Source organism: Myotis myotis, unplaced genomic scaffold, assembly GCF_014108235.1.
Source record: "Myotis myotis isolate mMyoMyo1 unplaced genomic scaffold, mMyoMyo1.p scaffold_m19_p_2, whole genome shotgun sequence".
Lineage (NCBI taxonomy): Eukaryota > Metazoa > Chordata > Mammalia > Chiroptera > Vespertilionidae > Myotis > Myotis myotis.
In genome coordinates this window covers 80,940,747-80,957,200 of record NW_023416324.1, presented here as the reverse complement: position 1 = coordinate 80,957,200, position 16,454 = coordinate 80,940,747, and the positions used below count along the sequence as shown (strand labels likewise).

The following is a 16,454-nucleotide window of genomic DNA, read 5'->3' as shown; positions in this document are numbered from 1 at the left end:
CAGTGATCATGCCTTAATAATGACTATTTACTGAGCACCTACTGTGTACCAGGGACTCTGACTCTGTGAGATGTGCTTCACATGTGTTATTTCAATTCAACTCTGCTTGCAGGTTGCTGATCCTTCCGCTCCACTATCTTTTGTCTGTAAGAACTGGGCAGCTTACTTGAAGAAATGCTGTGAATTGAGTATAGTAATACAACATTATTATTTAGCATCATTGGAAGGGTGAAATATTTATATAGGTACAGTGGTTAGAAAATAGCTAAAATTTATTAAAGGTTACTCCTATTTTACAGAAGAGTGTTTTGAAAAATAAAAATGTTCATCAAAGTTGTCTAATGTAACTAATTAGTCATTGCTGTAAAGCCAAGACTGGAGTCTGTCTTAACTCTAAACTTCAGAACACACATACAGTCATAATGAGACTATATGTGTCCTGTGACCTCAAAGCAAGAGATTCAAAATGTCAAGAAACCCCTTCCCCCATTTAAGATCCATAGTGACTTTATTTATAACATTGTAGCATGTGTTTTATGGGATGTTGGCTATTGCTGCTGAAAGGTGACTCATCAGGTGTTCAGAGGTTTGAACATGATTGTGGTGATGTGCTGAAATGAACTGCCTTACGAGTCTCCCTCTTCACTGCTGGCAGGCCTGCTGTAAATGGGTGTGTGCGCACTTAGGTGTGCATCGGTGGAACATACTGGACAGTCTGATGGCCTCTTTTGCTGTTTCCATCCCCATTTGAGGCTGGCACAGATGAGTCTCCCTTTCATGAACAAGAGCATCCATCTTTAATACGAGGTTAAACCACTTGCACTCTGTCTAGCTGGTGAAGGTCAGACAGCCTTTTGGATTTTGTCTCCCCATTTCGAGATTGAGGTCAGAGTTGTGTAGTGTTTGCAGAGTTACTGGGTTTTGTTGTAGGATGTCTTTTTCTTTTGCCCACCCATGAAATACCTTTATCCTTGTTGAGGGAGGAAAGTAAAGAACATGAGTCCTGTGGTAGGTTGCAAATTTTTATTTATTTTTTTGGGAAAAAAAATCTTTGTAGACTGGTGGTAGAGGTTTGTGTTGTTTCAGAGTTCTGGTGATTTGAAAAATTTACCTTGTATAATTGTTTATGTACAGTTTAGTGATGATAAGTGAAATAGGTGTTTAGCAATATCTTGCCTTCACTTAAGTTTTACTGAGTTTTGGAGTTTTGCTGTAATTAAACTTGGCATTCATTTAAGGAATAAGTTGTGATTTCTTTGGTCATGACCTAGGGAAAATGACGTGTGTGCTCTGGGAGTAAATTTTGGTGAGAACCTTTTCCCCAAAGGGTTGTCCATCTCCTCTCCCTCCCCCCTTCATTTCACAAGTCAGACAGTAACTTTAAAAGAAACTGTAGGAGCAGTTCCCCAGGTTATTCACAAAATGAGTCTTTGTCTGCTTTTTTATTCACCATCTGGTTAAATTGGAATCGTCCTTGTTTTAATTATTTTCTACTTGTGTGGCCAGGAGGTTATTTGGTCTGGTGAGGTTACCCTATAAGCACACGCTCTCATTACTACCACTGTGTCCACATCCTGCGCCAGCACCGGAATGGTTAAGTTGATCCACTTGTGTGGCCAGCGCTTGATACAACACAGTGGTCACGAAAAATTACCGGAGGAAATGTGGTGTCAGTGTGTGGGTTTTTCTTCTTCTTTTTTTTTTGTTTTAATCTCCAATAATGATAATTAAGTGCATTTTTTCTTCCAACAGAAATACGATTAGAAATGGCTTAGGTTGACAGTCTTAGATCCGAGCATGGTGTCATTAAAGGGACACCATATATTTCAAAAAAATTGGTGAAGTACGAAAGCATTCAGAACACATTTTGAACACTCCACAGCATGAATAATGGCAATTGCACAGTCAGAAACTTGATGAGTTAGTTAAAATATGTAAGCATTGCAAAGAAGTATTGTTTAATACTAGGAAAGTGGTAATCATCGAGAGATTTATAAAAATGTTTTTAAAAAAATCCTGACTCAGTTATCTACCCTGCTTGCGAGGACCAAAGTGGGCAGGATTTTTAGAAGGTGACTTTATTCAGGTTCTGTGAAATATTGTCAGGTACTGTAATTAAGTAATTGCTTCTTAAGATAGTCTGATACGTGCTAACATATTCACTTACATATTCATTACAGTAGGTAATGAAACTTACCCTATTCATTGTCTTGTGTAATCATTGATAGTTCTGAAATAGTGTCCTCACCACTCCCCATTGAAAAAACAAAACAAATGTGTAGGCTAATACTGAAAAGCTCCCACAAAATGCTAAAAGCTGTCCATGTGAGCAAGAATTGACAACATATCCAAGAGATGTGGGAGCATACCTGCTAAAGGTAATCCATTACAAGTGTATGTACTGGCACAGGGGCCAGCATTGGGTCATGACTGAAAAATTTGGAAAGGCTGGTAAAAAGAAGTACTTTTAAATTAAAAACTAGTAGGTCTAAGTAGCTCAGAGTAGAATGGGGATGATTAAGATGAATTAGGAAAAAATGCCTACAAACAATGATGAGAATATTCATGAGAAAATACTTCCATTAATAATTTATTGGTATTTTATGTGAGGGGTCAAATGGTTATTTGAGAAAAATAAATTTGCAGTTTGCCTCACTAGTTTAATTTTTAAGGTATGTCTGAAGAGTAATTAGAGCTCAAAATTGTCACACAGTTTTTTCATTAATGAATTAAAATACATTGTGCAATAGTGTTAACATGAGATAGTCAAAGTTTGAACTAAATATTTTCATTGCATTAAACTGGCAGATTTTTTTAAGCAGCATTGTGCAGAAACAGTTTTATTATATGGAAGGAGCAAAATTTGAAACCCCTCTTCCAAAATTACCCATAACGTCTCTTTACTCCTAAAGGAATATTTGTTATAGTGACAAAGCCCATACTAATCCAGGGGTAGGGTCCATGGTGTTTAGAAGGATTTGGCTTGCTGCCTTGGTAGATGCTTGTTAGATAGGTACTATGGGTATCCTTGGCCTTTTGCCAGTTTGAGGCCTTCAACTGGCAGGGCTTGAGGGTTTCACTTGTTTGTTTAGACCCTGTAGAGTTAGGAAATGGAACAATTCTTTGTTTGGATTTGCCCTGAAAAACAAACAAATCTAAATTGGGAAAATCGTTTTCAATACATACATTCTTGTCTTTTTACACACACACACACACACACACACACACACACACACACACACACACAGCTTCTCACTACTTCTTAAAAATGGTAACTTTGTTATGATATAATCCATATACTATATAACTCACGCTTTTAATAGGTGGTTTTCAGTATATTCACAGTTAATGCAACCATCACGGCTATCTTATTTCAGAACATTTTCATTATCCCTAAAAGGAACCCCATACCCATTAGCAGCCACTCCTCATTCCCTGCCTCCCCCTAAGCCCTGGCAATTGCCAATGTCCTTTCTGTAACTGTGGGATTTACCTGTTCCATATAATTGTATTTTTAGGAATACATTTCAGTGGTATTGATTTTATTCACACTGTTTTGCAACTGTTACTACTAGTGATTTTCCTGAATTCATTCTTTCTTATTCCCCATAATATTCCATTATATGAATGTACCACATTTATTTATTCATGAATTGGGACATTTAGTTGTTTTCATTTATTGAGTAGTGAAAATAATGCTATGAACTTTTGTGTGCAAGATTTGTCTGGATGTAGGTTTTCAATTTTCTTGGGCATATACCGCGGAGTGGAATTAACTTGTTTACCAGAGAAATGGCTATTCAGATCCTTTGTCCATTTTTAGATTGGGTTGTCTTTTTATTGTTGAGTTTCAAGAATTCTTTATATATTCTGGATACATGTCTCTTATGTGATGTATTATGTACAAATAATTCCTTTCCCTGCTGCCAAGGAAATAGGGGTATGCTGGATGCCCTTTTTTTCTCTCAAATCCATCTGAATGAGTTTTGGTATCAGCAGACAGGATTATGGCTAGTTTAGCATCCATATTTGTTCAGGAATGGGAAGTGAAAAAGAAAGGAAATAGAGGACTCAGTTATCATGCAGGGCAGTCTGGAGGTGAGAGGAGCAGGCTTTTTTTAATTTTAATTTTTTTTCTGGTTGTTGTTTTTTGAGTCTGTGGTTGTTGGTAGGGGCAAACCCACAAAACACATTCTGTGGTCAAAAGTTTATAAAACGGTGTTTCATAGTGTGGAAGTGCATAGCCCCAGAGGAAGGCTTGGCTTGCTTGATTGTACAAGCAGAGGTGTTCTCAGAGCATGTGTAAGTGTACTGATGTGCAAACAGGAATTGATCTGACAGCGTGAAGACACAGCAGCCTTCTCTAATCAAAGCCTCTTGATGATATTAAACTGCGTTGCTTAATTACAATAAATCAACATTAGCAGATCATATCTCTGAAGAGACATTGTCAATGTGCTGCATAACGTAACAAAATTTGACCTTGTAATTGAGGGGGTTCTACGAGGTGATGGCTCTTGTCATTGAGGGTAAAGTAAGCCCCACTTGAGTTACTTTGGAATAATTCAGATCTTAGAGAATACCATCTGATAATTGAATGAATACATACGTTCAATGTTAGGATATTTTATAAAAACTGGAGGGAATGGAGTTTTCTACTCATTCCCTGTTAATTTTCTCAGACACTTATTTTCTGGCCTCCTCTTAATTTTCGAACTGGTTTGTGCTTGACAACTAACTTCCCCAGCAGTTTTTGCATATTTGTTTGGATAAAACGCTTGTTCCTTTGTTTTCCCTTCTATCAGCATTTGGAGCCAGCCCAATGACTACCAGATGGGTTAAGCAGGTATTAGGTATTGTTATCAGTGAGCATCTGGAAGACATTATGTCATGTCCTGTATGTACCTTTTCTAGATTTTCTCCTTCCCTTTTATTGAATTTACTAGAGGCTCGGTGCATGAAAATTCATGCACTAGAGCGGGGGGGGGGGGGGGGCAGGGGCGGTGTCCTTCAGCCCGGCCTGCCCCCTCTCACAGTCCAGGAGCCCTCAAGAGCGGGAGGTGACCCTTCGATCAGGGGAAGGTGACGCCCCCATCACACCTCTGCTGCTGCCACTGCCAGCAGCGCAAGCCTCGGCTGGCCCTGGGCGGCTGGGCAGTCGCCATCCGAGGCTTGCCTGCGCCTTGGGCCAGCCCTGGGCGGCTGGGGGGCTGAGGGCGGATCAGCTGCACCTCGAGCCTGCTGCTGCACACCCCCCCCCCCCCCCCCCCACCTGGCTGGCCTGAAGGGACTGTGGGACTCAGCCCCGCCATCTTGTGGCTATGGGCACCACCATCTTTGTGACGTGTGATGGTCAATTTGCACATTACCTCTTTATTAGATAGGATTGGGATGACACTGGCTAACAAAATTAGCCAGGTTTCAGGCACACAATTCCATGGCACATCATCTGTACACTCTACTGTGTGTTCACCACCCTAAGTCAAGTTACATTCTTAATACCATAATATCTGGGATAGTATATAATGGTAGAAGGAGATCTTTTTGAAATTTGACATGAAGTAACAATAAAATATGGACTAATGTGGGACCGGGAAAATTCTAGTTCCTGTTTAAAACTGACTCAAATGTCAATTATAGAACTGGAATATAATAGCATATGATACCACCTATGCTAAAGAATGTTGCTATTAATTTATGTTCATTGGTTTAATTTTCAAAATTAATGATATTAAACCAGTGGGATATATTTAATTTCTTCTTGATGCAGACTCTAACCACTGAGCAGCTCTTAGTCTTCCAAATGGTACTGAAATGTAGGACCTCTTAGCTCTAGAACTGGAGGGCCCAGGGATTACTTACTCTCTTCACACTCCTCATTTTGTGCATAATAGTGTTAGAGGCATAAGTGTTACCTTGCTTAGGGCAGAGGTCTGCTTTGAAGCCCCGATACGTTGGGGCAGAGCTCTTCCTATTCTGTAGTGCTGCCTGTGTATAACACAGCCTTTGACATGTTTGTTCCTACATGTTCTCTCTCCTTTCTTTGCATCTGGGACAGCTTATTCTCTTGCTTTGTTCTCTTCTGTCTCTAACCATTCTGTAGTTGCAGTTCCTCTTTCTCTGATTGCCCTTTGGGTGTCCCTAACATTTCTTTACTCGTGGTGTCCACTGTCCTTGCAAGAGTGTGCTGAAGAACCACCTGATTCTCTACCCACAGCCTTTCCTCCAAGCCTCAGCCATGCCCACTATTCCTGTTGAACAGCAGTTAGAATAGGCTCTGTATGCCCTCCTCCTCTTCCTTTTGGTAGATGTGTCTGTCCAAAAGCATGACCCCTTCATCAACCTGGAGGAGTAGAGACTGTTCTGATCCTGACTGAGACTATGAAAACGAGTTACGAGTCGGGGCAGTGAGTAAATTGTTTCTGGGAGGGAAGGGAAAGTATGTCAAGTATAACTTCTTTAGTTATATGTTTTATGACACTGTTTCTACATTTTCAGTATATTGTTGTTAAAAATAGGAATCCAAGCATTAAACATTTTGGCTTTTCAAATTTTGAAATGAACTTTTGATAAACTCAGAATTGAATAATAGCTAACACTTAGGTAGAGCTGTACTGTAGATTTTAAGCATACATTTAAGACAACATTTGTAAATTCTTACATAAAATGATAGATACTAAAGAAACCATTTTGCCTGGGGAAAGATTGTTGCACTAATTCCCACATGTTGAAAACTGCTCTCTGAAGCTTACTAAAAGCACCCTTCCAGTGTTCTGTTGGAGCATTTGTTCACTAGTAAAATACATGATTATGGTTTTAAAAAATTATATAAAGTAAAATTTGTAGGTGTTTTATGCGGTTTTAACATACTGCTGGGATTATGTATTTTAAAAATAAATATATATTTTTAGTGGTTTCAGAGAGGAACGGAGCAGGAGAGAGAGATGGAATCATCAGTGATGAGGATTATTAATCTCTTGTCTCCTGCATGCCTCCTGGTGGGGATCGGGTACCCCTTGCAAGTCCCCTTCAGGGGATCCACTGCCTCCTGCACGCTCCCTACTGGGGATCGAGCCAGCACCCTGGGCAATGTGCCCAGACTGGGAATCAAAATGTGACCTCCCGGTTCATAGGTCGACACTCTACCACTGAGCCATACTGGCTGGGCTGGAATTATGTATTATAATTTATGGTAAGGATAGGGAACTAGTGCTGGACTTTCACCAAATTTCTCTTTCCAGACAAAGGTTAACCCATTTTCAGTATTGAGAGTGGTTCAGTAGGTCACATGTAAAAATCACTTAGTTACTCATAATCCACCCCTCTTACATGTATTCCAGATTCTAGGGCAGGGGTGGGCAAACTTTTTGACTCGAGGGCCACAATGGGTTCTTAAACTGGACCGGAGGGCCGGAACAAAAGCATGGATGGAGTGTTTGTGTGAACTAATATAAATTCAAAGTAAACATCATTACATAAAAGGGTACGGTCTTTTTTTTCAATAGTTTTATTCATTTCAGACGGGCCGAATCCGGCCCGCGGGCCGTAGTTTGCCCACGGCTGTTCTAGGGGTTATCTCTAATAATGTAAGTCTGTGTTCTGAGGCCATAGCTATAACATTGTCAGAGTAAGGAACTCGTCTGGTGTGCTTACGAAGTGCCTGGCATGCCATTTCCTTTTTGTGTCTGCCTCCTCCTTTACTTCTTACTTTACAAATGAAGGCACCTGATGCCCAGAGAGGTCACACAGGCTGGTTTCTGAGCCTAATTCTCATTCTGTGTCTTGGGTGACATGAATGATATTTTTGACACTTCGCTTTTCATTAGTTGGGCATGTAATTTACCTACTACCTGCGAGTAGTTCTGAGCACTCATTCTGGCACTAGCTTTGATTTCTTGCGTGGATGTGCCAACCCTGTGAAGTCTGCTCCCCGTCTTGCTTTCAGTGGTTTTTTCAGTGGATGAATATTGGTAGAGCTGTTAAATTGATGTGCAGAAAACTTTTGATTGCCCTCAGACTTCCATTCCTATGACTTGGTGATGCTCTGTATATTTCTTACAATTTTAGCTCTGATAGATAGAGAAGGGATATTTATGGTGTTAATATCATGATCTTTATTCTAGTCCTTAGTTCTTTCCAGGTCAGAAATGTATCTTGTTTCCTCCTCAGTGGGAAAATGTGAGTGTGCATGTACGGTGGTTTTAGATGACATTCCCAGGTCTCAAATGATCTTGTGACCCATGTAATCCTTAAGTCATATGTGGATGTTAACTGCATTTTGCTTCCTAGCCATGTGTTGGAACATGTCTGTCTCTCCATCATAATTTTAACCCAGTCAGAGTTTTGGCCACCTTGAGGCTTGAAGTACTAATACACTTTTTATAAGCCCAGTGACCTCTATCTCTTTTAAAAAGTGAAAGAAAAGAGACTGCAAAAGGAAGTCTTTTCTCATATACCCACGCTAGTCCTACCTGGGAGATGTTAGCAAAAGTGTTATTTTCACTGTTACGTAAAAGTGATTGTTTTCTTCTGTGCAAGTTTGAGTTGTTTTCCTTGTTGATGGAAACCCTCCTCCTGGCCCATTTCTTCTCTTTTCTTATATGTAGCTATTAATTTCCACTAGTGATTCTCCCTCCCTCACATCTTTCCCACTCATCCACATTTTGAGTGGAAAATTTAAAAATGGTTCTTAGAGTCATTCTTTTTGGAATCAGATGTAAGATCTATAAAGTCTCCCAGAGGCTTTCACTTTACTAACAACAGATAGGGAAGTGGTCACAGTCTGGAGCAGGTCCCAGCTTCAAATCTTACATTTGCCAGAAATCCTGTCTGCGTAGTGGGCCTGGCTCCATAAACAAGGCTTACCACACTTCATTTACTGGACCTTCTGTTTTGTCATCAGAAAAGTTTAATTTTTACATATAAATTTTCTTTGGGTCATACTGTATTCTAGGAATTATTGAAGGGATGCCAGTTCATTTTGCCGGTGATTACTGGATTAGTCATTATTCTTTAGTTAATGGAGATGAGAAATAACATTGATGAAAGGCTGGGTTTGGAATAGTGCCCAGGCACTGGCAGAATCACAGTCTCCTTATAGTACCTTCATTGATAGATACTCAATAAGTGTCTCAACAAATGAAATTATGTAATTAAATATTATCAGGCGGATATGCCATTGAGAAAGTCTAAGTTAGGAACTGCAGAAAGAGGAAGAATATAATTTGGTCCAGTTTGAAACCCTATTTTGTGTTTGATTTATTTAAAGTAGCTTTTTATATTACATGTGTGATTTATTTTCATCTTAAAACATTTAGCAGCTCTGGATGGTAATAAAATAGAATAAAAAATAGCGACATTTGGGGTTACTTTGATGATTATTTTCTTTTTATCAGTTTTTCTTTTATTTTCACCTAGTAGGCTGAAACTTTAAGCAACAAAACAGAAAACAGGCCTCAAAGCATATTTCACATGCTACTTCTCCTCAAGTCTTGCATTAAGATAATTTTCTGCATCTTTCTTTGTAACTGGCTGTATAGTGTTCCATAGTGCAGCTGAATTGAGTCCCTACAACCTCCCTTCCCAGGCATTGTGCAATGTGATCTCTCCCCCTCCCCCACCCCCTTATTGTGTCTTTTTAACTCAATATCTGGAGGAACCCAAAACTCAGAGGGTAAGTGTAGATGTGGGAACCTGAGGTAGGGCAGACACACACTCAGAGTAGTCTGACGCCCAGATCTTCAGCTAGCCCAGCTCAGCCACTGTGCTGTGTTGCTTGCTAGAATTTATTAACACCTGGCTTGGGGATAGCGAAGTGAATGCCCTCAAAGTTTAGTGAATTTTCATAATTATCTTTTTAAGGGTAAAAAGGAGTAAATTACTTGGTCCAGGCACACACATTAAAAGAAAAAAGTCTTCTGTTAAGTCTTATTTTTACATAACTCTTAAAATTCATGGAGATGTCCTGTGATGTATTCTAATTTGTTAAAATTACACAAAAAGGGGATGTTTTTTATTGACAAAGTGTTTTCATAGGATTATTTAAATAATCTTTTTCTTGTTTCAAAATGAACATTACTATGTATTGTGACTTTGCTTCACCCCAGTATTTAACTTATATCTTAATTTGCCCATTTTTTAGGTATGTTGTAGTAGTACTAAATTTGACAATGATTATTTAGATGCTTTTATTTCAGAGTTTATTTATATCCACTTTCTAAGTTGCCTTAACTGAGTCCTAGGCAGGTAAGCTAATGAGGATTGTTTGGTAAAAGCTGCTTTACTTATGCAGTCATAGTTTAAGATTTAAAAAGTGCTGTTATGAATACTTTTTAACTTCGGTTTTGTGATTTCTGGGATTTTTCCACTTACCTTCAAAGGAAGGGGTGATTAAATTCTCCTCAAATGCAAACAAATCAGCCTCATAATTTTGGTGGCATTATTATTGCTAGTGGAATTCAAAGATGGTAAAATTATATCTTATTTAAAAACTCCCCCAAAGCTGGGTTTTGAGGTTACATTAAAGAGTTGGATGTGTGCTGAGAATTTGGTCATCTCTTGGTATAAAATTAGGCTATTGTACATCAAAGAGGCCTGTGCAGAGTATGGTCTCATCAGTATCTTTAGAGGGGGAGGAAGGGCAGCTTGATATCCTGTCACTGCACCTCAGCAGTTAGCAGATGTGCTGTGAGTTAATGTTGCCCTTCAGTTATCTTTGACAGAAGCAGGGTCTGGCTAAGATCAGATTGTTTAAACTAATGCACATTGATCTTAGCTTAGTAATCAGAAGATTGTAAGCTAGCTAGACTGGTGGTGGATTGTTAGATTAAAAAGCAAAGCAATTAATAATTGGAGAATAGCTTTGGTGTCCTTGACCCATTTTATAACTGTTAGTTCTGATACATGCTGCTTTTAGATTTACCTGAGACGACCTTTTAAATAGCTTCTGAGTGTTAAGCTGCTTCTTGCTGACCTTGCAGAGCGGGGCCATCAGAGTTAGTCCTACACATCCTTTCAGACCTCTAGGGAGGTCACCCAGTCAACTAGCCATTTGGTAGTTTTTACAGCTATATGACACCTCACTGTTTGGCACATGTTCTGGAGCTTCAGTTTAACTTAATGTTTATTTAATGTATACATAGTATGGAATCAAATACAAAGTTTGCTGAAGTTTTAGGGGAAGTACACAATATTTTTTCACACTTGGGAATAAGTGATGATTTTATAGTTTCCACGGTGGCTGTGAAACTCACTTTCATAGTTGACTATAAAGCAGTGGTCAATCCTAAAGCAGTTTTGGAAAGTAAATGAAAGAGGGAGATGTTCATTGATGCTCTGTTATTTTTATTCAGTGGGTGGTGCTTGAGTATATAATTCTTTCTCTTCCATTCTGTCATTTTCCCTGTAACAAAGATTAAGCACACTTTGGCATATAGAGGTCTCCCTAACTACACTGGGGTTACCAGTGACGGTGGAGCATGTGTAGTTCTGTCTGACTTAGCTGTTAGAATGAAAAACAGATGTTTTTTGAGAGAGGATCATATGAAAGTCTGATGAGCTCCCTGCTATTTTCTTAATCAGCTTTATTTATAATATAAGTTATATATCATACAATCCACCCATTTAAAATGCACAATTCAAAGATTTTTAGTAAGTTCTTAAAGTTGTGCAGTCATTACCATAATCTAATTTCAGGACATTCTCAGCCCTCAGTCTCTCTGATTTTAGAACTAAGTTATCTATGACTATTTCTTTTATGAATATAGGTTATTCAGTGTTGATTGGAGTATTATGGTGGGTTCTATCCTACCTATTGCATAGCTTTTTATGTTACTTTATATATCCTCTGCAGAAAAATTTTAATCCCACATTGCCTGCCTTGTCCTGTTATGTTTCCTGTAACAGTCAATTCTTCTTAACTAGCTATACTTGTTTTAATTCCCAAACTATTGTAATGCTCTGGACATCTATATACACATAATTTTATTGATAACTTACACTGTAAAAATGCTACCACTAGCAATACATTTTTAAAGAATTGGATTAATTGCTGTTTTGGATTATCATCTTCCATCTTTAGTATGGATAGTTGAGGATTATATTTTTGCCAAAGCCTAATTTAATTAGAAAAGTGAATTTGCTGTTGTTGCAAAAATTATAAAATGGCCATCAAATGTGATTTCTCTCTGCATAACTACGCTTGATATTTTGGGGGTTTTGTTGTTGCTGTTTCCCAGGTTCAAGGGTGATAATGGCTGTTCTTACAGCTTTCTTGCTACACTTGTCTTAAGTTTTTAGAGTAAGTTCTTGTCTTTCTCAGCTTTAGAATAGAGACACACTGCTTATCATATACTAGAGGCCCGGCGCACGAAATTCGTGCGTGGGTATGGTCCCTAGGACTGGCCTGCAATCAGGGCCAACTTCCCTGGCTGCCTGCAGCTGGCCCTGCCCTCCACTGCCACCCATTCTCGTTCTCCATCGGTGACCGGTGCCTGACGGCTGGGGGAAGGAACTGAGAGATCGGTGGTTCCCACTGCTCGCTGGCCCCGTCCCTACCTCAGGTTTGCACTCTGTGTGAGGGGCTACCAGCGGGGTGGGGGCCTTAGCCTGGCACTCCCCACGTTCCCTGCCATCCACCCCCGGTTCCCCATTTGCCATCAGGTGATCGGATTCTGCCATTCGGGGAAAGGGACTGAGAGGTGGTCAGTGCGCCTCATTGTGACTGGTCCAGCAGTCATTCCACTGTTAGGGTCAATTTGCATATTACCCTTTTATTATATAGGATGTGTTTAGACAGGTTTCTTTCAAAAGCCTATTAAAGAAGGACTAGAGTAGATTCAGGAATGCAGTATGGTCTCATATTCTTTTTTCTTTTTTTAATTTATATTTTATTGATTTTTTTACAGAGAGGAAGGGAGAGGGATAGAGAAGGGAGAGGGAAACATCGATGAAAGAGAAACATTGACCAGCTGCCTCCTATACACTCCCTACTGGGGATGTGCCCACAACCAAGGTACATGCCCTTGACCAGAATCGAACCTGGGACCTTTCAGTCCACAGGCTGATGCTCTATCCACTGAGCCAAACCGGTTAGGGTTGGTCTCATATTCTTAACCAGGGATGTGTATCTGAATCCCCATGGAACAAAAAAAATTCACCACTGTGAGCTCTAACCCTGGCTACTCAACTGGAGTGGAGCCCTGCTATCATGCTTGGAGCTTTACCCCATTTTGAGAATTGTTAAATATGTGTGTCTTGGGACTGAAAGTTGGACCAATTTATCTTTGTTTAGTCATTGTATTTTTGTCAGTTTTGATACAAATTAGGCAGCGTATAAGAAAGTAGTTCAAGACCTTGGGGGAGGGGGGGATATGATTCAACTGAAATTAAATTTATGATTACATATAGCTGGCATTTTATTAATACTGGTGTTTGGGGAATGAAATAAGACCAACTGTGCATTTTATAAATTTTATAGCTTTTATGAATTTACTCTATTAAAATATAAATTTTGACTTTATTCCCTTTAGATAGAAATTTCCTGAAGAAGATTTTCATTTTCTTATGTTTTCTTCGAGTGGCACGGGTAAGGTTCTGGTTTAATAGAGCCCTCAGGTTATGTGCTGTTTGGATCCCATTGAGCCTTGTGGGTAGAGTAGGGGGCTGAGCTGCAGCTCACTTTGGTAAGGAGCGGCCTGGGGTTGAACCTTTCTTCTGCCATTCACTGTGCAGTCTGGGTCAGGTCAGCCTTTGTTTCATGGGTTGTTCTGAGAATTAGTTGTGAGTGATGATACATGTAAAATATATTCAATAAATGCTTTATTGTTTTTGTTGTTATTCAGTTGTTTGTATTTGAAATGATAAATTTTTTTATTAAGTGAATTTCCTGTCTGGTAACACTAGATTCTGTTTTGTCAGATATAGTTTAGAAGCTTTGAAGAAGTTTAGATTCTTTCCATCCTGTTAAGTGTACACTGAAGCATCTATTTGGTGAATGTTACTTTGGTGCTTTAAAGAAGTTTAAATGTGCTTTCCCAAAGAACCTGGCTTACATTAATGTATTCATTTATTCACTGGGAGAGTAATTCACTTCTTATTACACAGTAGCTTATAGCATGTGTTAGAAATTCCTGTTGTTAACACTAATGGCAGTCAACATTTAGCTTTTTCTTCACTGTCTGCTGTCTTGTGGTTTCCACCATTTATTCTTAATTGTCATGTCTCGTGGAAGTAAGTAAATCCATGAGTCTCCTCCTCTTACTATAAATGTTTGCACCTCTTTTAAGTTTTTTTCTTGGCGTCCTCAGATTCTGGATTCAATTAACATGCTGATGGTTCTTTGGTTTGTAAGGCAGATTAGTCAGGTTTGTGTGTGTTTTCCCCTCCCTCCCTCCCTCCCTCCCTCCCTCCCTCCCTCCCTCCCTTCCTTCCATGCACCTGTGTACATAACTCAAGAAAAAGAATGTCCCTTTCTTTTCTCTAGGAGAGAGGAGAGTGGAGCCATCATTTACAGAAACCTTTCTGGCTACCTCCAAAAGCATTGCTTGATTTCATTTGTCTTGAGTATGCCCCAGTGGACGTAAGCATTGGGATGTTTGTAATTTCAAGTAGATTTTGAATATAGTGGTCAAAGTTATGTACTTGAACTATTTTGTATCTGGAAAAAGACTCAAAAGCAGTATTTGAGTCTTCTAACCTGAGATATTAGGTGACTAAGTAATCTGAGTACATGAGAACACATTATTTATGTAAACATTCAATAATAACTATATTTAAGGACTTGGGGTTGAGAATTTGGCAATCAATTATGAGGAGATGAGGGAGAGAAAAGCCTAGAGGAAATAGACTATCCTAAGTTATTTTAGTGTAGAAAGCGTATTTTAGTGTACAACGCAAGATTTAATGAAAATGTGTTTGGGGGCGTGGAGAGAAAGGGTGAAGAGCATGCATGCTGGCTCATAAGAGAAAAGGGTTATTTTATATTAAGGAAGTAGCACTTTTCTAAGTTTTAACCCTTTAATCCTTCAGAATCCATTTTGCCTGCCCTGATCACTCCTTTGGCAGGTGAACATTTGTGAGATATGTTTCCGTTCCCGGTATATGTGTTTTAGATTCCTGGGTGTAACGGGTAATGTTTTATTTTTGAGGATGTGAATGAAAATGAGACAAAAAGTAAGACATTCTTTACCAGTTAGACTAATGACTTGTTAAAACATGTAATTCCGTTGGGTTTTAAAATTTTACCCTTTGTTTATGTTGGTGGTGGTAGCTTGAACTCTGTGTTACAGGACAAGGATGCTGTTTTCTCTCTGAATATTCATTGTGCCAGCTTATTGGGGAGGAGGGGATAGTCAGCATTTTCTAAAACGTTCAAACTTTTCATAAGCTCACAGGAATAGTTTATAAAGTTTTAGTTTAATTTAATATTTTGTTCCAGATGCTAAGTGGATTTTCTTTTTCTTTTTAGTTATACTTGAAAGGGCAGGAAGAATTGCTTTGCTTTCTTCTCAAGTATAAAAATGTCAAACTCGAAGTTATCCTTTATTCTTCATTGAAACCATTAAGGATAAAAAGCCCACAATCAAGGCTTTGCAGACGGGACCAGTGTGCAGCTAGATGAGAAGCAGCTGTACCAGGAGGCGCAGGGTGGGAAGAGCTCACCAGAACACGCTTTGCTGCTGAGGTTTAACGTTTACTATTTACTGCCTCCTTGGGTGGTGGTTGGGGGCAGTTAAACCAATTAATTGGATAGAAAATTATTAAATGTATCAATGGGAGAGGCAGGGCATAGTATACCATCTAAGGCATACAGGGTAGGAGTTGAAGTTTAAGACTCCTTAATTAAGGCCATGAAAAGAACTCCAGGAACACAGTTGAAAAGGTTTTTTTCTACTTAATAATGTGTCCATTAGGGATGGAAACATTTTCAGTGAGATTCCTTAGACTACATTATAATGTGAATTCCCCTTTGACCTTGCAGCTTATGCTGCTCTGCTTATCAGTTTTCTTTCTTTCTTTTTTTTTTTTTTTTACATTTTATTTATTTTTTAAAGTTAGATTCTAACCAGGTGGTCACAGCTAATGTGGTAGATTAGTCTAGTTAGTTCTGAAGGATCTAAATTGGTATTTTGGCTTTTATTCTGTAATCCAAGATGGTGGCTTCCTTTTGGTAATGGAAGATACTGAACAAAAATGTAAAAATGTTCCATCTGAGAATAGAATTTTGTGGGCTGGTAAATTTTTAGTGTCTTCATCTACTGCCACAACCACATTGTGTGCCCTAATTAGGCGTGTGTGAGTGAAGTGGGCCCAACTGGGTTATGCAAAGAGAATGAGTGGAGAGAAGTTTTCAGTCAGAACTATTTTCCAGTTTGGAAAATTCCCATTTCTATTTCCAGGGTTGTGCAGTCTGGAGGTGGAGTACAAATTAAAGAGCACTGTTTTAGAAGTGGGAT

The 16,454-nt window shown here is 39.0% G+C and overlaps 1 protein-coding gene across 2 annotated transcripts in view; it reads left to right on the top strand.

The window, feature by feature from the left end:
• JARID2 (jumonji and AT-rich interaction domain containing 2) overlaps positions 1-16,454 on the top strand; it is a 290,372-nt gene that overhangs the window by 78,188 nt on the left and 195,730 nt on the right. The window contains exon 2 of one of the 2 annotated variants that reach the window (XM_036348405.1): positions 13,530-13,585. The exons of the other annotated variant lie outside the window; for it this stretch is intronic. The gene's annotated coding sequence lies outside the window, so the exon portion shown is untranslated. The remainder of the gene's footprint in view (positions 1-13,529; positions 13,586-16,454) is intronic. 2 annotated transcript variants of the gene reach the window in all.